This window comes from Copidosoma floridanum, unplaced genomic scaffold (assembly GCF_036245765.1).
Source record: "Copidosoma floridanum isolate Cflo_tuat_1 unplaced genomic scaffold, Cflo_Japanese_pri ptg000016l, whole genome shotgun sequence".
Lineage (NCBI taxonomy): Eukaryota > Metazoa > Arthropoda > Insecta > Hymenoptera > Encyrtidae > Copidosoma > Copidosoma floridanum.
In genome coordinates, this window is record NW_028321893.1 from 2,212,975 (window position 1) to 2,228,449 (window position 15,475).

Below are 15,475 nucleotides of genomic sequence, written 5' to 3' on the forward strand. Positions count from 1 at the left end.
AACTCCTGGTGGACGTAAATCGAGATAGGCCTATATTTTCACTAAAATAGTCGACAATTCCTACAATCTTAGAATGTGCTTACCAACAACTCTTTTCAAATGGGTTTTCATGGACTTAACACTGGCCTTCCACAGTCCGCCGTAATGTAGAGCGCTCAGAGGCATAAAACTTCATCCAGTACCGTCACCCACGAGAACTGATGCGGCCTCCCCATAGAATTCCGACGCCTGCTAAAACATCAAGCCTAGCTTCTTATCGGCCCCGTGGAATTTACTTGCATTTTCGCTTAAGAGCTTCTGACAGATTCCGCGTCCACATACAAAACGACGGTACGCACTTAAGAATGATGCTGTAGTGAAATCGCTTACAAGTTCGAGGTGTATTGCTTGCGTCAAGAAACACACGAATATAACTATGTTGCTCTCAAAAGATTTGTATCTACGTCCTTTAGTGGTTCGAACCTGTATAAGCTTTGCGTAGTCAAGTCCAGGAATGGAAAATGGCCTGGCTATCTTAACACTATTTGCGGAAAGCTCCCCCATTAACTGATAAATGGTTTGTGGTTTAAAGTGCTGACAGGTCACGCATTTGTGGATCACTGACTTAACGAGCTTATTCCGTCCTAATATTCAAACGTGTTGCATGAACATACTGGAAGCCAGTGAAGGTCCACCCTGTAAGCATTGGTGATGAACGTCACGCACGTACAACAAGCTAAGGTAAAAATCTCGCGCTAAAATCGGCGGATGTTTACACTTAAATGAGAGCATCGATTGCGCAAATCAACCAACCGCACCGAAATGCCTCCTTTATCTAGAAATAAGGTCTTCATACATACTTATAAATTTAATTGACTATAAAAAAGATTATCATAATTGTTTACTACCTATTAAAGTGTCAGATGACCAACTTGACCTTAAATTTTTTAATTGTTAATAGATTTTCTTCTTTACTTACAAGATTGGTATGAAAAATATAAATATATGAATAAATTAATGTTATATCGACTAAAACATCTTATATTTTGGTTATCTTGATATTTGCTTTACATTATTATCATAAAGACTTAAAGCCAGTAAGAATCTTCTTCCATGTTAACAACAAAAATATTTTTGTTTTCTACTCAACCAAAATTTTTCACAACAAAATTCATAATGTAAATTTTTTAAAATACTTCTCGTTTCACTGAGTTACAAAATCCTGAGATAAAAAAAAATCAATAATAACTTAACATAAGGTTGACTTTACATAGTGTCTCCTAATGACTCAAAGCGTTTTTTTTTTTACTAAATTTGAATCACATTTACAAAGTAAAATATTTTTAAATGCTAACGACCGTTGATAAAACACCTCGCAAAACATTTAAAAATGCTGCTGTTGCATTAGGTTCAGTTGGACACTGTTCCTAAGTTCATCATATTTTAAAAGTAGCATGTAACGTTATGTTGCTATGCCAACAAATAAAATTTTCCTGCGGGTTCTAATTTCTAAAGATATTTGACAAAATATCATCGAAAAATTCTAACAAACTTTTATCGAAAATTGAAAAAAAAAATTAATAAAATAGAAAATAAAACTTACAGCTGCATTGAATTTTTAAATAAAATCAAAATCCTAACAAAATCCTTAAAAATCCTTAGAAATAGTTAAAAGAATGTTACGTGATTTTGGTGATACAAATGTAAATTTTTCAAATTAGATGATTGTGTTACGTGGGAAAACCGAAAGGTAAGGAGGTGCTTCGCGAGAACGATCAAAACCTTGGAACCTTAAAGACCTTTATTCAAGATACTTAATTATAAGGCAAAGACGCGTGTGTGTGTTCCCGATCAATTGCCCGATCTCTCCGAGTGTTCTCTTCGCTCTCACTGTTTGCCCGAGTACTCCCTTCATTCTGCCGGTCTGTCCGAGTATTCCCTTCGTTCTCCCGATTTTAAAGCTTGCCGGGCCTTATATTACCTCGTTCCCCTCCTGTCGGTACCCTCTTGATAAGGTAGCTTCGTGGTCACCAGGGGGAGTTAGTATCATATGCCTAGCATATCGTACGTAACACGCCCGAGGCCGCGACGTCGTCGCCCTCGACGACGCTGGCTTTCCGATGTTGACGGTACTGAGCCTGTGGATTTGTTGCGAGTGTGCGTGTGTGTGCTGTATTGTATTCTGTTGTTTGTGTTGTTAATGTAGTTTAGTATCCTACACTTATTCTTCCATTCTTTTAGAGAACCGCTGTTTCCTTTACATTAATATTTTTTCTCTCACAATCATTCAGTCTCCTCTCATCGTATACTAAGTGTATGACAATATTGTTTTTGTATGCGCTTTGCTTTACATTACAATTATATACAAAATTGCCACGAAGCGGGCTTCTGTTTACGACTACTTTACATTAAGTGTGGTTTTACAATGTCGTTTTTTTTTTTTTATACTTTTACTTGCGCTTATTTATCAAAAAAGAGAGAAAAAAATTTCGTACACCCTTATCATCAAAATAAAAAAAAATTTTATTGTCCTACGGACTGTGCCCCTCGGTATAGCCGAGTGACTCCCGGCGCTCATTCTCATTTTTTCATTGATAAAATGGTATTTGTTGTTATTATACTTATAACAATACTATTATTATTAGTAGTATTATTATTATTATTATTATTTTATATTATTATCGCTACAACTACCAGTTTTTTTTTTTTTTTTTTTTTTGACTTACAGTGATTTTTTCGACACTACATACTTAATAAAAAATTCTTTCCTAGTTTAATAGTTTCATCCTTCGGACTGCGCCCTTCGATATGGTTGAGCTACTCCTGGCGCTCATCCCTGAGGCTCACGAATTCTAATTTTGGTTACTGACAATTCTAGTATCCGTCTAGAGGATCGCAGTCACCTTAATGCTCTGAGTTCTACTGTCGGTGTGGTTTAAATTACTGCCAATTTTCGTGCTTCTTCTTGAACCTTTTGTTTTCCTGTGAACATTCTATAACATATCAGTAGTAGGGCCCCCTTGATGGAGAAGGCACTTATACATAAGAAAAAGAAGCCCCATGCCGAATTCATTAATCCTATAATATATAAAGCTGTTAGCTATTAGTTACCAACCCTTATTTCTGTGGTAAATACTTGTCCTAACACTACTTATACTCTATCTATAGGTATTTATTTAAATGTATTACCGTATGTACCTTACCCTTTCTCTTATGTTTCCCCTTTATTTGGTTAGCGTTGAGCTGCGAGTGTGGCTCTCTCCTCACATATAGATTATATAATAATAAACGTACATCTTCTAATTCTTTTTCTTTACTTTTTTTGTACAGTTATTGTAATTTATTTTAGTGTCTTTGTCAATGTGGGTATTTTTCTCCTAGTTAAAAAAATTCTCCATCGTAAATATGTTTCATTACGTTATCTTTTATTTCGCATCGGTTTTACGTGCGCATATAAGTCGCTTATTGAGTTATATAATGCTCTCCATTTTGCCTGAGGGGTCATATAACATATTCAAAAACACTGTAGAGTCAAATAGTTTGACGATTGGTTGCCTTACATTTCACTAGTATATTTTTTTGGTTGAGACAAGCTTGAAGGTATGAATTGAAAAAAATCATTTTCTGGCAGTGAAGTTTTGACCCGTATCGTACATATTTCTAATACTTTTTACCCATACATTTTTTTTATATAATGTTTTCCTCATACTCCTCTAATCTCTTTTCTTATGTGGTCAGATTTAGGAAAGGATTTATAAGGGTATTTTTTTTGTCAACAACCACTCTTGACGCCGTAGACGTATTTGCTGAGTTAGTTTGCTGCTTTTTCGATATTCTTTTTTTTTTTTTTTTTTCTTACAACAACGAAGCTTTTATTTTTGCTCTCTAATGTCTAGAGAAAGTGTACTTTTTAAGTTGTTTGCGTGGCAACTAAATTCTCAAAGCTGAGCTTTAACTCTACTTGCGTCACAGCGTGATTTATTTATTTTTTTTTTTTTTTGTGCCAGTAGAATCTCCGTGTGTAGTCCTTATGGATGCAATTTAATTTTTTTCTTTCTTGCAAAAGCAGGAGCAGCTCGTGTACACTGCTGCGAAATGTCGTTATGTAAGTGACAGCTTATGTGATTGCAAGCGTCTTTTATTTTTTTTCAGTTAAGCATGTGGGTTGTAGATTCGTATGCCTTCTCTCCAATATCGACGACCCTGTTTGAATGAAGGTGGCCTAGTAACGTTGTCCTTCGATGGACAAGTTTTCAGAAACACTGCCGCACACTGGGTGTGGTCGATTATTCCTCTCGATCGTCGAGCGGCGATCTGGGTGCATTATTTTTAGTCTCCCTTACATGAACGATTAAGTACTGGTCCATGTAGTTTTTTGCAAAATTATGCTAACTTTAAAGTGGACAGTTTGACAAACGGGCTATTCGTTAATTTAGACATGGAAGTCAATTCTATATCCCGTTACGATTATGTGTGGCGTTTCAGGTGTGTGGTTATCAGTATATCATGATGGTAGGAGAGGGATTGTTTCTAATGAAGAACGATAGCAGGAAGTAAGAAGAGGTTTAATCTCTCATACCCGACGTGGGCTTGTGGGCCTTTTTAAAAAATAGTTTTTTTTTTTTCTGAAATTGTTTTATTCATTTTTTTTACTATTCCTCCATGCTCCTCTCTACCTAACAATAATCGCTGAAATTTTTTTTTTTTTTTTATATATTTTTTTTTTTACAATAATGAAGTCAATCGAATAATCAAGAATAATATTAATTTAATTTGCAAGTATATGCCAGCTTATACGTCTGTTTTTTCCTTTTTATTTGTCTTTACCATGCGTAATTTGTACGTTTGGCCTGTGAGTTAATTCTACTCTTATTAAATGCGTCTGCTATCTAGAGAGTGCCACACGCGCTCCTCATTCGCTTTGCTTTTTTTTCATTCACATTGCATCAAATTACAATTGATTAATATTATTAATGCTTTGTCCATGCGTACCTATCCATTATAGTTGTGGTTTTTTTTTTGCAAATCTAAGTCTAACGTATGTGAATATCTAGTTTGCGGTGCATCCGGGGCCGCGAAAAAAGTTTTATCGTAAACCTAATTGATTTCACTCTTTCCCTGAAATATTTTCGCGCCGCGTCCGGCAGCCGCGAAAATTTAAGTGAAGTCAAATGTTTAATTCCGAACTTCCGTGTTCTTCACCCTGTTCGCATTTTCTGGCGGTGCCTTTACCATGCATGCTTTTTTGATCTTATCTACATGCGATACTTTTATTTCGTCACCTCCCTGTTATTTTACGTTTTTGTTAATATAATTGATACCTGTAATTTCATACGGGCCCTCGTATAGCGAATCATGTTTGCCTTTTGATGGCTCTTCTAATATGTACGCCATTTCTCCTTCCATAAAAAATTTGGTGTTAAGTTTCCTGTCGTAGTAATATTTGGATCTATACTTGCTTTGTACCTGTTTCAGTGCTGCTATTGTTTGCATTTGTGTGAGAGTATCCGTTATTCGCTCAAAGTATTTGCTATACGTTTCGTCTGTTTCTACCCTTTCAAAGCTCGAAGGGATACGTGCTCTTTGTCCGAAGAGTGACTCGTACGGAGTGTACCCCGTGCTCTCATGCTCGGATGTATTATATGCGAACATGCATAAAGGAATTAATTCATCCCAATTTTTGTTTTTGTCGACATATGCCTTGAGATACTCGCATAGCACATGGTGCATTCTTTCTATTGCTCCATTACTCTGTGGGTGGAATGCTGTGCTGCCGATTTTATCGATTTTGAACAATTTTGCGAACTCTTCCATTGTTCTGTTTATAAAGTGTGTCCCCCTGTCTGATAATAATTTTTCTGGGGCTCTAAAATATGCCATTAAGTAGTTTAAGAGAGCTTTTACCGTTTCTTGCGCCGTTGCTCGCTGTACCGGCGCTAATACTATGTATTTTGTCAGCCAGTCCTGGATTGACAATATATGCGTATTACCATGGTCTGAAGGCTTATTGATTGGTCCATAAAAATCTATTGAAATTTTCTCAAATGGTCTGCTGGGTGTGTCAGTAATAAGCATCGCCTGTTTGGTTTGTACCCTTGCTAGTTTTTTCGTTTGGCACGATTCGCATCCCGCCACAAATTGCCTAACTTCAGGTCTCATGTTTCTTCAGTAAAAATCCTTTGCTATCCTATTATAAGTTTTGTTGATCCCTCTTTGTCCTCCCACCGTTGACTCATGGTACTCTTTAATAACTTTTAATCGTTGATCTACCGGTGGCACAACAAGCGTGTTTGTGTACAAAGTAATTACAATATTCATTTCCTTGTAAATTTCTTCTAGCTGCTCGATCAAATACATCCATTAGTTTATGTCTAGAATCGCGAGATCCCTCATTATTCCAATGTTTTTTAGACTATTGCTTTTCACTAATCCCTGGAGTGATTTTAAGCATATCTTGATGTCTGTCCGTAACGCCCTGTCATCGAAGTGTTTTTTCATGTACATGCGTATGACCGATACTTTCCTTTTTCTAGAAAGCATGGCGTTTCGGACCGCCTTCACTTCGTGATTCATCACTATTGGATCAATGTATCCCTGCTCGTAGAACGCGTCAATTGTCTCTGTATCCGGGACGTTTTCCACTACTGTACAAAAGGCTAGGTTGACTAGGTATCTGAAGGGGTGATCTTCTACTTTCTTTACTTTTTGAAATGAAGGGGGGTCTGATCCATCGCCTGGGACCCATGGTGGCTCATCACGCGGTATTTGGGTTCTGCATATCCTATATTTATCTAGCGCGCTGAAGTTCTTGAGATTACTCCCCTCCTTTTAATAGCTTTTGCTTTCTTCGACTAGAGCTTGGTTGAGTCCCCTGCTCTCTTCTTCGCTTCCCGAGGCTACTGTCGATGTGCTATCGGAATCACGTGGTGGTGGAGGGTCGGGTGGTGGTGTATCTCTGTCCTCGTGCACCTTCTCTGTTGCGCTCTCTTCCTCTTTCTGTGCAAAATTTTCACTGCTTGTCTGTCTCTCTCCTTTTCCGGACTCATCATTGGAGCTCCCCCCGTTGCTCATACGTCTTAAATCACTATCTCCTGTTTCGTGTCCTTCTTCGCAATTGCCCTGTTCACTGGTGCTGACTCTAGTATCGTTGAAATCTTTCCCGCCAGCTGAGCCCTTTTCACTATTTTTTTCGTGATCTGTTGTCGGATGGCTGCCTTCATCGTATTTTATCAAAGCCTAATAATGATCATTCTTGAGGCGTATGTGTTTAAATGTTTCCCTTATTTTCCCTATAAAATGTTAAAACATTGTTCTTTCTCTTGATAATTGAAAGTGGATGCATATGTTTACTTTATGTATTTGAGAAAATACAAAGGCGCATTTCCCGTCTCCAAACGCGTGGCTCTCCTTTAAGATATTTTTTGTGCCCTCTGGGTCTTCACACTTATTTATCCATTCCGAGCTAAGGAGCGTTTTTCTCAGTCTGCCCTGTGACATTTCCAATCCATACAAAAATATGAGGCAATGAAAGAGACAGCTTCCGTCCCGGGGTACGTCGACAAACGTAAGCCTCTTATTCGGCTCTGCGCAAAAATCTCCACATTTACGAGTCTCCCTATCTTCTCCTTCGCTCATTTCGACCGACGTTGCATAATTTTTCCTTAATTCATTCGTTGGTGGCGAATCGTTACTAATTCTCGTGTTCTCATTTCCTCTTTGGTTTTTTCTGTCCATTGAACTTACTAATTTTTCTACTCGGTCATTTTCATCTTTCCATAGGTCTATTCTTAATCCTTGTTTACCTTCAACTGCTCGTTTTTTAACGTCAATTAGGACTTTTGCCCGAAATCCGCCACCAAGGCCGTCTATAAGCTCGTAAAGGTGTGCGTCGTGTCGGATTGCGCCGTTTATACGTTCAGTATTATTATATATGTTGGTGCCGTTGGTGAGCGGGCTATTCATTGTATGCTCGTCCCGTGCTAGTTTCTCTTTGCTCTATTTTTCCTTTGGCTCGCTTCGTGCTTGGTCGGCTCTCTCCATCACTTCAACCTCCTTGCTTTTGAAAACGTCTTTCTCCGTGATCTCGGTCTTTTCTGCTGTTTCGTCTATTTTCGTCAGCTTTCGGATATCGCTTGCTTTTTCTTTGTCTCCCTTTTTTTCCGCCGCTTCGGCTGCTAGGCTTGCTTGTATCAGCTGCCGACCCCAATCATCAAGTTTTGGACTATGGTTTTCTGAATCATCATTTGTTATTATTGGTGTCCCGCAGTTTGCAGTTATAATATCTCTTGACGGACTTTCATTGTGTTCTGAATGGTGCTTGCTTCCTCGTAAGTGTGTCTAATTGACGCTTACGAGTTTTCCGTTCTTTTGGTCCCATTTCGTTTTTCTCGATTGCTGGTGTGCTTGTAGCAGTTATCCCTTTTCGAAAACCCGGATCATTCTTAATGTAGCCCAATTTTTCGTCTGCTGGCCCTTGTAAAATAAATTCCCCTTTTTCTGTAACATCGCGTATTTTCAACTCGTTTTGATTCCGTAGTGCTTGCAGCAGCGGCGAATACCTTTTGCTAGGCTCCTCTGATTCAGAGTCCGCATCGCCGTTTTCTTGACCTTCTGTTACCATATCTGAGTTTTTTTAATATTTTCACCCTGATATCGTTTTTTTTCTGTATTACGACGTTCGAGTCTTCTAAGTCCGTGCATCGGATTTTTATTTTCTTCGGATTATCTTGAATTCTTTTCTTAAGAGTTGCCCGTACTTTATATATGCGCACCGGTGGTCCGCTGCTATCAGCCAGTTCTTTATTCTCTTGTTCACCGCTAGCTAATATAGCTCTTGGCGTGGCCGTTCGGGATTTACTTCCCCTTCTTGAAATATTGGGTTTCGTGATAATGCGTCGGGTGGTCTGTTGATTATACCTGGGTGGTATATGACTTCGAACTCATACCCTCTTAATTCCGCTTTGAGCCTTTTGAAACGAATGTCTGGTTTTTTAGATGAATGAAAGTGTTTAAGCGGCTCGGGGTCTGTAACTACCGTAAATTTCCGTCCGTATAGGTATGGCCTAAATTGCTCTTTTGCAAATACAATTGCCAAGAGTTCTTTGTCGTACGTCGGGGAGCGGAGTTCGCTCCCTTCGAGACAGCGAGACGCGTACTCACATGGTCTATCTTTTCCAATCTCTCCTTGACTCAAAATTGCTCCAATTTCGTAATCCGATGCATCCGTCGTAAGGATAGAAGGTTTTTCTTAATCTGGGGCGATGAGACAGGTCCGCTGCACAATGTATTCACAAGAGTTTTAAATGCCTGCTTCTGCTGATCGCCCCATTCGAATTTCATGCCCGTTTTTAGGAGATTTGATAAGGGTTGGGCAATTCGTGCACAATCCTTGATGAATCGTCTAAAATAATCTACGAATCCCAAAAATTGTTTTATCTTTCTTGCATTTGTTAGTTTAGTGTAATTTCTAGCTGCCTCAAGTTTCTTTGGGTCAGTCATTATCTGTCCATTGCCTACAATATGACCGAGCACTTTCGCCTCTCTTTTTAAGAATTGACATTTCTTGGGCTCTATCGTGAGGTTAGCGGCTGCGAGCCGTTTTAGCAATTTTGTGAATCGTTTCCCGTGTTCCTCAAGGTCAGGGGCAAACACCATTCTGTCGTCGAGATAAACTTTTATTTCCTGGCCCTGTAATCCTGCTAGTGCTAGTGCGATAGCCCTTAGAAATGTGTTTGGTGAGTCCTTGCACCCCATAGGCATCCTTTTGTATTGGTAGTGCCCGTCTGGGCCCGAAAATGCGGTTTTATGTGCATCATCTTCGTGTATTTTTACTTGAAAAAATCCTGATTTGAGGTCCACTACCGTGATGTAACGTGCTGATGCTAGATTCTCTAAAATGTCACTCTGAAACGGTAGCGCGTAACATGACCCTACTGTGACTTCATTTAGTAGTCAAAAGTCTGTGACTACTCTTACTCTTTTTTCATTGTTTGGCCCTGGTTGTTTTGCCACTATCCATGTATTTAAGTTATACGGGGAGGTAAAGGGTTTATTTATCCCTTGTTCAAGCATTTTTTTTAATTTCGACTTTCATTTGATCCCTCATTGCTGGTAGATATCTGAATCTTTTCGCTACGATGGGTTTATCCGACGTCGTTATAATTCGGTGTTTTATCAGGTGTGTTGCCTTGAGAGGCTCACCGTCAAGGCCAAATACATAAGGGTTTGACTAGATCAGTTTTCTCACATGTTCAATTTCTTCCTTGTTGCAACCAGCTGTGTCTACGAGTTGCATTATTTTATCTACCCGATTTTGTTTCTCTAGCTCCCCTTCGTTTTTTCTAAAAATTTCAATTTTTTTCTTGTCATTTCTTTTTTCTTTAGTAAATAATCTCATCATTGCTTCCCTAAAGCTTTCGACGTCGTCTGCTTCGACGTTTTCTCCGCGCTTCCGGTAAATTTCTCATAATCTAGCAGCTCAACTTCCGGAACAGGCACGTATTTTATTTCGTTACTTGTATTAATGCACTCTGCGACTATTTTACCATTAACATTTCTGGCTATTAAGTTCCCAAACAATATTTCTTCCTCCATTTCTTGGAGGGGTATCCAGCCATTTTCTGAATTATTTTTGCTTTTACTTATTCGCGCATAAATTACTTGCCTCGATCTCGCAGGTATTTTAAAACACTCCGGCCTCACCAGTGGTATCTCTACGCTATCCAATTTAATCGTATTTTCGGCGGCGCTTATTTGGCCACGGTATCGCTTAAAAATATCCCACCCTATGATTTCTTCCGCTTCAATGGGAAGTCATGGGGGACTACATGTTATGTGCACTCTAATCCGTGCAACTGGGCCTGTACTGTGCCCAATGTTTTGCGTGCTCCGTGAGTCACGCCAATGATAGCTACTCGATACCTACTGTCTATTAGCATGTCTGTGCTAAAAAAATTAACCTTTACAATCAAAATCTCTGCGCCTGTATCCGCATAAAAAGTCGCCTTTCCATTGTTTAACTGTGATCCCTGTAACTGGACCGATGGTGGCCTATGCCCTGTTCTCGCGAGTTTTATAGTTATCTTGGAAAGCTGCTCTATTTCTTAGTCGCGCTCTGAAAGCTTTGGTTCATCATTATCTACATGTGTGTCCGGTGCCTTTGTCCGATTACTTTTCTTGCGGGCTCTCCTGCCTTTTTTTGTGTGTTTTCCGCTCCGTTTTATCGGAGTGGTATCCTGCTGTGCCGTATTACTTTCTATTTTTTCTTGCACTGTGTAAGTACTCGGACTGTCGTTGTGCGTCTTCTTCTCTACTATCTCTTTCTCCGTCTTTTGCGGCCTTTCTCTCACACATCCTTCCTCACTAAACACACTTTTCTCTATCTCTTTCTCTAGTTAATGCCCGACGTTTAGGAAGCACGCCGAACATCTTGCGAGTTAAAAGCTGCCAGTACGTCCCTTCTATTGTCATGGCCGTATGCGTTGTTCTCTTAATGCTGTTGGCCCCTATCCCATGGCGGCTGTTGCCTAATTAGGTCCCTATTATAGCCGTCCCTACTGTTTTGATTTTTATAGTCGTTCCCATAACGGTTAAATGATTTCCTGTTGTTGATATTATACTTGTCACTGTAGCCGCGGTTGGTGTGAAAATTGCTCTCTGTAGGGTTGTAGTTATTATACCTGTTATTGTAATCATTCCTGTCATAAAAGTTGTTATTTTTATTATTGTAATCGTTATTTCTATTATTGTAGTTATTATTCCTATAATTGTAATTATTATTCCTGTTATATTGTTCCGCTGGGCCATTCTTATAGCCTCTGATGTAATTATTGTAATTATTTTTATTAAAGTTATCATTTTTACCCCTATGATCATAGGCATTTCTGTTGGTATGGATATTATTTACGGGTTGGTTATTTTCCTCGTTTCGCCGTCTTTCCTCTTCCTCTAAGTCTTGCATACGTAAACGACAGTCTCTCGCGTAGTGTCCTGGTCTCTGACAATAACTGCAATTTCCTTTTAACTCTCTTTCATTGTCTCGCGAGGTTTTTCTGTCATTGATTACTGCTAATAATTTTCGGCATTCCTTGACTGAATGACCAGTTCGGCCGTCGCAATATATACAGCGTTTTAAGTTTGCTGCGTTCCCTTGTGCCCCGTCAGTAATTTCTGTTGTGTTATCTTCTTTACTTGCTAGGTTTACTAGTGGCCCTCGCTCGGTTGTTGCCTTATCGTATGTAGGCAGTGCACTTACTGGTAATGCGTGCCGTAGACTGAGGTCACTCTCTATTTTTAATGCCTCTATGATTTTTTCACAGAGAGTCCTCGGATTTAAGCTTGTGATTTTGCACCTGTATGTTGGGTGCAACCCATATGTAAATTGTTTGACTGCTTCTTCCTCCACGCCTTCCTTTAGGACCTGCTTTTGAATCGGCAGTAAGCTTGGATTCTAATCGTGCAGCATCGTGAGCCTGTTATATAATCGTTGTACCCTTCCGCCGTAATCTTCTATCGATTTCCGATTTTGCTGTCTGATTATCTTCAATTGTGCCATGAAAGTGTCCGAATTATTTTAACTCCCATATGTGTTCGAAAGTTCCCGAAAAAATTCCTGACCGTGCCGGATAAAGCCAATCGAGGCGCAAAATGCTCAGCTGCTTTTCCCTTTAGTCTACTTGCAATGGTTCCAAGGAAAAATAATTCATATTCTGGACCGATCATTTGAGCAGTCATTCTTACCATTCTTTCGAATAGCGGCAGATTGATTGGGTTGCCGTCGAAGAACAAGACGCTATTTGCCATGTGGCTGAGCGTGGGCAGAATGTTTTGTTGTAAATTCTGCGGTCTGCGTGGATGGTTATGATTACCCGTAGCTTGCATATTTTCTGTATATAGGCCCATGGTTGGTGCTATATTGTCACTATCCCTATGTTTATTAAAATCGGTCCAGTTTGTGTAACTATTAGTCAATGGTGGTTCTGCTGCTATAGACACGAATTCCTTCATTTTCCCAGGTTCTTTGTTTATATCTCTTAATTCGTCCCACAGCTGTTGAGCATGTGAGTCTCTCGTCCCGAAGTTTCTTTTGCCTTGATATTTGTAACGGGGTGTAACGTGAATCGACCGCTCTTGTTTTTCTGGCATGCTCCTCTGTGTTGACAACATATTTGTTTTATTTTTTCAAGTTCTACGTATTTCTTAAGTTTCTCTTAAGCTTCGCCCAAAGACTCGTTCGCCAGAAAGAGGGTCCATTTCTTTATTTATGCATCCTGTGTTTGCGTTTGTGTCGCACAATATGTCCCTTTGATCCCTTATCGTCGGTGACAGATTTCGGCTGGTCTCAGTGTTTGACACATGTGGCACGTTCACTTCCTCTGCTTTTTTTAGTTTTGCTTTCATCTTTGAAAATAAACTCATGACTATCGTTTTTGTTTCTTTGTCCAGGACGTCTAGTTTCTCGCACTCCTCGGGTTCCAGCTCCAATTTCAACATTCGTTCCGTCATATTTTTCTTTTTTTGTTTACTATTGGGCTCTGGCCTGTACAAGTCTGCCGTCATATTATTACTTGGGCCTTCGCTATCACTCTCTGACTCATGGATAGTGTCGCGTAGATAAATCATTTTATTTCCTTCTATTTTATTTTTCTTTTATTTTCTCTTTTATATATGTATTTCTATGTGTTGTATCCTCTTTTTTGGTTCTGATAAGGTTTATTTATTCTCCTAGCAACGGGACTGCATTTAATTACCTATGTCACAGCTTAACAATAATCGGGTGAAAAGAGTAGTGACAGGCGAGAGAAGAAAATAAAAGAGCAGCGTTTGTCTCTTACTAGCTCTCTTTCATTTTGGCCCTTTCTTTGTTTAGTGAAAACTAGGAAGAAATATCATTTTGGGAATATCTGCGGTCTGTTTTGTTAATAATAATTATAATAATAAAATTAGTGGTGTATATGGGTGCCGGTTATTATTATTATATTTTCTATATCTGTGAAAGCCTACTTATAAATTCCCTCTGTTTTATGTTTGATATGCCCAAATTTACCTAATCTGCTGTTTGTTTAAGTCTGTTGTCTCGCACAATTTCTGTTCGGGTTCTAAGAGTGAGAAAAAAAAAAATGCCAAACACGGGGAGCGGACGTGGTAATAAATATCAATCCAGAAACAAAAATTTTCTACGACCTTATTTTTGCCTCATAAGTGCCTTTCCTCTTTTTTCCGGGGAGAAAGGTATAAAATTAATTTTATTATAAATGGACTTACGTTCTCGTTGATATACGCACCAGTAGAAATAAGATTTTAAAAATCGTCTTTTTTCAGCGTTCGCTGCTTGTCTCTTTGATCCTTGATCCTGTGATTATCGGCAGTTGGTGTCCTAGTCCTGTTTTCCTGCGGGTTGATGTCACCGTCGCTTGCAGAATATGACTGCTCCTGTCTTTTTTGATCAGCTTCTCGGCTCTTCGATTTTTTATCGTTGTATTCTCGCGGCACTGCACTATGTGTGCTTCTCGGCGTGCAAAAAAAAATTTTGACTCTTACCAAACCCCACACCTAGCACCAAAACTGTTACGTGGGAAAACCGAAAGGTAAGGAGGTGCTTCGCGAGAACGATTAAAACCTTGGAACCTTAAAGACCTTTATTCAAGATACTTAATTATAAGGCAAAGACGCGTGTGTGTGTTCCCGATTAATTGCCCGATCTCTCCGTGTGTTCTCTTCGCTCTCCCTGTCTGCCCGAGTACTCCCTTCGTTCTGCCGGTCTGTCCGAGTATTTCCTTCGTTCTCCCGATTTTGAAGCTTGCCGGGCCTTATATTACCTCGTTCCCCTTCCGTCGGTACCCTCTTGATAAGGTAGCTTCGTGGTCACCAGGGGGAGTTAGTATGATATGCCTAGCATATCGTACGTAACAATTGTTTTAGAAGAACATTTCTGACAAATGTTTTCTATTTTACAAAATAAAAAGAAAATCAAGATTGTACGAGGTAGTATTGAATAAGTATTAAATTGTAAATCTTTTGTCATTGTTTAGTGCTTTTAAGCGTGATAATAATATTCCTTCAACTGACGAAAACCTTTTCCAATAATTATTAGATATAACAAGAGGAGGAGATGGAAAACAACTGATGGTTTTTGAATTTTTGAATATTTTCAGTTAAAATATTAAGTATTCAATAAATAACGTTATACTAATGTCTCGCACTAACTTTGCAAACATACTAACTCTTTGAATGATAACATTCTAAATCATGTAAACAGAGAAATGGAAACCTATTACAGCATGGATCGTGCTCCTTACAAGGGTGTTGATAAATCTGAAAGTAATTTTACTATTAATTTACTAATTCATTAAAAAACTATATCTGTCAAGGCTTATCTCCACATAAGCTTAGTTTAAAAATTGAGACATTTGTAATGTTGATACTTAATGATTTCATTTACTTACTTATTTAGCATTCAAGAAAAAAAAATCAGCTTTTAATGGCACTACCTCAAGAG